This window comes from Neomonachus schauinslandi, chromosome 10, assembly GCF_002201575.2.
Source record: "Neomonachus schauinslandi chromosome 10, ASM220157v2, whole genome shotgun sequence".
Lineage (NCBI taxonomy): Eukaryota > Metazoa > Chordata > Mammalia > Carnivora > Phocidae > Neomonachus > Neomonachus schauinslandi.
Window position 1 is genome coordinate 65,693,839 of NC_058412.1, and position 7,581 is coordinate 65,701,419.

The 7,581-nt window shown below is 43.3% G+C and overlaps 1 pseudogene; it reads right to left on the reverse strand.

Moving 5' to 3' along the window:
* Positions 1–5,760: 5,760 nt before the first annotated feature.
* On the reverse strand, positions 5,761–6,169 carry LOC110590446 (annotated as a pseudogene).
* Positions 6,170–7,581: the final 1,412 nt, after the last annotated feature.

Consider the following 7,581-nt stretch of genomic DNA (forward strand, 5'->3'; position numbering starts at 1 on the left):
GGTAGAGATAGAAGAGGCTTTAGAGCTGGCTTAATCCAACCGACTGTTTTAAGAAAGGGGAAACCAAAGCTCCTGCAAAGCGACTTGCCCAGGGTTACAGAGTGGTTGGTCTGGGACCAGAGTCCATGTTTACTGATGCTCAGCCTGAAGTTGTACCTGCTAGATCACACTTCTGGGTGCTGGGTACTGAGTGTGTGTGTGTGTGTGTGTGTGTGTGTGTGTGTGTTGCTCCTCCAGGAATATAAAACTCATTGAATGCAAAGTCAAACATGGTCAGAGCCAGGAGGAGACCACAAAGCCCCTTGGAGCTGGGGTACCCTGCAGCAGGAAGTCATGTGGTTAGGCTTCACCAAGGAGGTAGCATTCATGGCAGGCCTGGAAGGATGGATAAGATTTCACCAGGAAGAAAAGATGCAGAAAGGCAAGAGCACAGATGTGGATATGGGAAAACATCAGGTATCTTTGGGTAGCAAGGAGCCTAGTATGGCTGAAGCATAGTGTATGATTAGAAAGTGAGACTACTGGGGCGCCTGGGTGGCTCAGCCAGTTAAGCGGCTGCCTTGGGCTCAGGTTGTGATCCCAGGGTCCTGGGATCAAGCCCCGCATTGGGCTCCCTGCTCAGCGGGAAGCCTGCTTCTCCCTCTGCCTGCCACTTCCCCTGCTTGTGCTCTCTCTCTCTGTCATATAAATAAATAAAATATTTTTAAAAAAAAAGAAAATGAGACTACTAGTAGCTTTATTTATTTTTTTAAAGATTTTATTTATTGGGTGCCTGGGTGGCTCAGTTGGTTAAGCGACTGCCTTCGGCTCAGGTCATGATCCTGGAGTCCCGGGATCGAGTCCCGCATCGGGCTCCCTGCTCGGCAGGGAGTCTGCTTCTCCCTCTGACCCTCCTCCCTCTCATGCTCTCTGTCTCAAATAAATAAATAAAATCTTTTAAAAAAAAAAGATTTTATTTATTTATTTGAGACACACACACACACACACACACACACACACACACAACAAGTGGGGGGAGGGGCAAAGGGAGAAGCAGACTTCCTGCGGAGCAGGGAGCCCGATGTGGGGCTCCATCCCAGGCCCCTGGGATCATGACCTGAACCAAAGGCAGATGCTTAACGACTGAGCCACCCAGATGCCCTACTAGTAGCTTTAATGAGAATATTGAACACTTAGCCTATGCCAGGTGTTATTCTTAGTGCTTTATCAATACTAGCCTTTAATCTTCACAACCTGTGAAGCAAGTACCATTGGTAAACCCATTTTACAGATGGGGACACTGAGGCACAGAGAGAGTCGATGACTTGCCTGAAGTCATAAGTCACACGGTAAGATTACATTCTACAGAGTCTGACTCTAAAGCAGTGTTGACACTTCCCCATGTTCCTGGGAGATGAGACTGGAAAAAGATAGTCTTATTAGAGAGGATATTGGAATGCATGTGGAAACACAGAAAGATTTATACTACCATGTTTGTAAACAGAAGGAAATAAATGTTTATTGAGCATACACTCTATCTTCAAAAAAATCATGTAAGATAGATATTATTTTCCATATAATTCAGATGGGGAACCAGGCTTCCGAGAGGAAAAGTAACTTGCTCAGACTCTCAAAGCTGTCAGGTGGCAAAGGGAGCCTCTGAGGCCCGTGTCTGAATGAAAGCCAGTGCTTGTGACAGGCTGACGTTTATCCGAATGTAGCCCACACAATTCTAGTGCATAGCCTAGAGCGGACTGGCGTTTGTGGTCAACTAAGCTTGGGAAATGCTAAGATAAACAAAGTTAGACCTTAATTTAATTGCAGATTTTCTCAGAGATTTTTTTTTTTTTAAGATTTTTATTTATTTGTCAGAGAGAGAGCACAAGCAGGGGGAGCAGCAGAGGGAAAGGGAGAAGCAGGCTCCTCACTGAGCGAGGAGCCCGATGTGGGACTCGATCCCAGGACTCTGAGATCATGACCTGAGCCGAAGGCAGACGCTTAACGACTGAGCCACCCAGGTGTCCCTTTTCTCAGAGATTTTAATGTACTTCCATGCTTCATAAACCACCCAAGAGGTAGATGTTACATCTCACATTTCCAAAACAAATCTTACCACGATTCTCTCCTCTCCCACCATTCCCTAGCTCTTTGTTCAAGTCACACTCAGTGGAAATAGTGCTGGGAGGTATACCAGTTTGGGAAAGGCTGAATAGAACATACCGGGAAAAGGAAGGAAAGCTGTGTTTCCTGATCAGCTGAGCATACACACACTGTTTACAGATCTATAATGTTAAAATATGAAGAGCACTGGGATCTTCCTTTCTGAGGACTGCACAGAAAAGAAGTTATCCAAACTTCCATATCTCAGAAAACTGATTTGTTTTGTTTTGCTTTGGTTTTGGTTTTTGTCCTTATTTAAGTATCAAAATGAGAAAACCGATTTAATTTCTAAAGCAGAAATCTCCTAATTTCTATTCTAATTCTTTCACACCCCGAGGTAAAAATGTTGGGGTGTTGGGAACCAAAAAGTATATGCTGGGCCATGCTTTTTAGGTTATGCCTGTGAACTTAATTTCTGATTAGCTGGTGGTTTAATTTATAATCTGATGTTACTATCCTATCACCATAAAAGAGAGTATGTTCAAAAAGAATACCTTCGGGGCACCTGGGTGGCTCAGTTGGTTAGGGTCCAACTCTTGATTTTGCTGGGGTCTTGATCTCAGGGTTGTGGGATTGGGCCTCTCATCGGGCTCCACAATGAGCGTGGAGCCTGCTTGGAATTCTCTCTCTTCCTTTACCCCACTTCCCCACCTTGCTCCTGCGCATGCTCTCCATCTTAATGAATGAATGAATGAATGAATGAATACCTTCCCCCCTTCCTTCAAATTGCCTCATGAAATGTAAAACTTACACACACGGCATGGGTAAACCAAGGAAAACCTTTGTCTCTAAGAAAGGATTCTGCAAATCTTAAACACTATGTGAAAATAATATTATTTTACTGACTACAAATTCTGCCTGTCAATTATCCAAATGTAGCCCACACAATTCTAGTGCATAGCCTAGAGGGGACTGAGAATTTTTGTAGGCAATTATTATTACATTTGATAAGTTGAATGGAGCTTCCTTTTCAATTCTAGGAGTATTTTTTTAATTTGTGGGAAGATTATTAGAATGGCCAGAAATGCTATCGGTGTTGGTTTTATTACCCCATAAAATAACCCAACTGTAAGAACGAGAGGACGAGTTCATAACACTCCTTATTTTAAGAGCTGGGGTGTGGGTGGAGGCTTAGATACAACTCCAAGTGCTTGCAAAAACCTGGAAAATCAGTAGGAGTAGTGTCATTTCATACTTTTGGAGATGTTTGATAGGGGTCTCTTTAGATACAGACAAGATTAACTGTTGGGTATTTTTCCTAAGAAAGTTTTTATAATAAAGTACTTTGCTGAGCTGCTGTTTCTCTAAAACTTAATTTTAATGACTCAGGCTGTGAGTGAAGTACAAACTTCCTCTTTTACCACTGCACTCTGACTGGAAGGTAGAATATTCAGGATAACCATCGCTCCTGTTGCCCTACGTCTATAGGAAGAGGAACCCAAAGGAAAAACACAAATAAAAAAGATGTATTCACTCATAATCTTTCTTAGGCCAAAATGAACAATATATAGATACAAATGCTAGTGAAACACACTGAAAATTGAACAGCACAGGAAAATTGAGAATGATGCTGACTAATTGCCATAAAATACAAATCCATCCATAATCTAATGAATTCAAATATCTTCTTTCTTTTGCATATCCTATAACCCAGTCATATGCATTGGGATGTTTCTCAAGCCTGGGCAACAGGGATCCCCAACCTATGAAACATACCAGCCTCATGAAAAATTCTCATCTTAGGAATCACTGGAATTGGGATTCTGTACTACTCTAGTCGCTTTTTGGTTTTGGAATTGGGTAGGAAATATTGGGTGAAAGGAAACTTGAGATGGACGTCCTGAATTATAACCTTGGCACCACCCATCCTATGAGCTCAGACAAATGACTTCATCTCTTGTGCCTGTTTTATTATCTCCCATTCCTATTCTCGTTCTTTCATATCCAGAGGTACATGTCATCTGAAGCCTTGGGCACTTTGCATTATAAATCAGGAACAAATCCAGGAGGGAGAAAGAGCGAAGGAGACAAGTACCTGCTTAGGAACCTAAGTTTCTGCATAAACTTGGTATTCGAATCTTATTAATGGTGTTTCATGTTCTGGACCATTCCTTACACATTTATACATTTTCTCCTGGTCCTCGGAAAACTAAAGTCTCTGTGGAACATTCCATGAATGATCATCAGCATTACATTCCACTAAAATAACTGGGACCTATTTATAAACCACAGGAAATTGTTCTTGCTCAGGGTACTGTCTGAATAAGTAATTTAAAAAATGGAAAACACTGTCAGTCATCCATATGTTTTCTCTATTTACTGTTTCCCAAACTGGCCTTGAGCGTTCCTATCTCCGTATCTTTGTTTAGGCTCTTCCCACAGTTTGGAATGTCTTCCCCACTCACTCAAATCCTCTCCTCCTTTAAACTTCTGCACAAATATCACTTTTTTCAGGTAGAAATTTCTATAACTTTTGACGTGGCTCCTTTCCCCCTAAAACCCAGGAATCTTTTTTTTCCCTCAAATCTGTGAGTCACTTGTACCCCCAACACATCACTCAGCACTTAAGTCCTACCCTATTTTGTTTTCTCCTTTACAGCATTTCATAAAACTGGAATTTCCAGAGAGACTGTGAACTCCTTGAGGAGAGCATCCTGCATGATACAGCCAAGGCAGTATCCGACACAGAGCTAAGAACACGGACAGTGCTTAGTGTGGTTGATATAAGGTGGTGGTTTTCAAAAGGTCTGAAGCCAAATGAAAGAAAATCCCAGAAACCCTATGTGCAAAATAGACAAAAGTTGACCTAGGGTGGTAGAAGTTGGGGTTAAGGTAGGTATACTGGCATCCCATAAACTGGACCCCATTCCCTACCCTCGTCTCTGCACAGATGCTGGGCCATCCCCACAGTTCCCGAAGGCTGGGAACCTAGCCTTCCAAGTACCTTAGCGGCCTCATTCCATTCCTTCCAGGTGTAAGCATAGATGTATCTGAACTGAGCTGTTAGGACTCTCCAGTGTGCTAATGTTACCCCCTCCCCAAAATGTGTGCCTTCTCATGGAATTTTTCTAAAAAGAGCACCTCAACCAGATGCACAGATCCCTAACCAGTCACTTGGAAAGCTCAGTATGGCTGATCATGGAACAGACTTTGGGCCCTATTCCCCACTTCCTACTGCCCCAGCATATTCCCTTAGGAATGCCTGTGTGTTTGAAATTCTGGAAGTCCCCAATAGTACTTTCAGTGCACACAAACATACTCTTCCCCATAAGCAAAGTTTTCTTTTCCCCTTCATACTCTCAATTAATGCAAGGCAAAAGAGTAAACAAAGTTACTGGTGATACTTTTTTTTATTGAGGTAAAATCGACATATAACATTATATTAGTTTCAATGTAATGAAATTGTAATGATTTTATACAAATATATACTGCAAAATGATCACCACTAAGTCTAGTTGATATCTGTCATTGTTCATAGTTACAAAAATTTTTTTTCTTGTGATGAGAACTTTTAAGATCTATTCCCTTAGCAATTTCAAATATGTAATACTGTGTTATTAACTGTAGTCATGCTGGTGGTACTTTTTTTGTGCTATTTTTAATGACTGAAACAAAACAGATTTAAAACTGCAGCTTCTGGAAGAGCCATTTGTTCTTGCTGGTCTTGTACCTCCCCTTGAACTTGACCGTGGCCTCTCGTCAGGCCTTGCATTTAAGGGCAGGGTCTCAGAAGACATCCTTGTTGATAACGGTTTTGTCCAAGGGGATATCCACAGAGTACCTTGTGGGCATGAGTGATTGTATTAAAAACTTTTGTAGAGGACTTGATCTTTGACCTCATGGCCATTTTCTTCTTACTCGTGGCAGCTGTCACTTTGTGGGAAGAGCGGTCAATTCCAGCTACCAGAGCATGGCTGTAGGGATGGTCTGAGGTACCGTCATCAATATTCTTCATGATGACTGCTTTGCATCCGGAGTAGCATCCAGCCAGGACCACCACAACCTTCTGAGGTTTCATGAACTTGCCCATCTTGATACCAGCCTCTCAAGCCTACAGCAGAAAGTACTCTGGTGGTACTTTTAATGGGACAAGACACATCTCATTCAGAGCACAGGAACAGAATGAAGAGTGGCTGTACCCTCCACTCCTTGGCCCTGGAATCATTGTAGCCCATCTCACCCCAGCGCTGTACTGCACTCTGCCGACATTGACCATTACGGCTGCCTGCTCTCCCTGGCTTCACACGTGCATTCTTGCTCCTCCCTTGATTTGTCAAAGATGCTTATTGGACTAACAATGGGTTTGTCCTTGACTTTACATCCTGTTGACCTCTTTGGATGTGGGGATCCAATTTTCACTTCAGACCTAACTCAGACCCTAGCACTCTTAGTTTTATTCACAGACCAGTGGCTTTTCCAGGTCCACTGATCCTGGCCACTTCAGCCACTTCAAAACACCAGGCGCTGCCAACCACACGTGGCAAGATGCACCTGCTAGCTGGAATCTGGGGCTGTCTTCCAGAGACCCTCTTGCCTGGTCCTGACTTGCCTGTGCCACAAGACCACTTCTGTTCAGATCCACACCCTTAACTTAGCAGCTCCAATTTCAGTAGCCTCCTGACTTCACCCTGCAGGTGCTCTTCCAGATATTTAGACTCAGATTACCTCTACAGACTTTGGCCTTGGGCACCTTTGTGGCTCCCTGTGCCCTCTCAAGCCCTTTGCCTGCCCTGCCCCTCCAGTACCTGGCCCACCGCAAGGAGAAGTCACAGGGTCACCACCACTGTGGGACATTCCACTGGCCCGTGAGGAGCGGACACAAGCCAATCAGGAGAATTGTTTTGCTGATAAACCAATCAGGGAGAAGAGCTTTTTGATTTTCTGAAGTCTGCTGTGCAGGTCAGGAGATGATTCTCAGAGAGAAATATAAAATGGGGAACGTCAATCCGGAGTCTCGGTCCAGTAAGAAGGAGGTACACACATTTTATAAAGGAAAAGTGATTTAATCATTCTCTCATCATTCTACCAGATGGGATGAGTCCTGCTGGGAATGTGTTGTGAGGAAATGTTTATCAGGAAGAGAAGTAAAGGACTCAGGACTCTTGTTATCCATCTTCCATAAGCAGTCATTTCTTTTTTCTTTTGTATTTTTTTTTTTTTTTTTTAGGGAGAAAAAAGTGTTGGCTTGAACTCCTCATGCTTCCTTTTTTTTTTTTTTTTTTAAGTTTTTATTTATTTGTCAGAGAGAGACAGAGAGCACAAGCAGGGAGCGCGACAGAAGCAGAGGGAGAAGCAGACCCCCCGCTGAGCGGGAAGCCCGATGCGGGACTCAATCCCAGGACCCTGGGATCATGACCTGAGCTGAAGGCAGACGCTTAGCCGACTGAGCCACCCAGGCATCCCCTCCTCATGCTTTCTTATATAATAAAAAAGTCAAGCAAA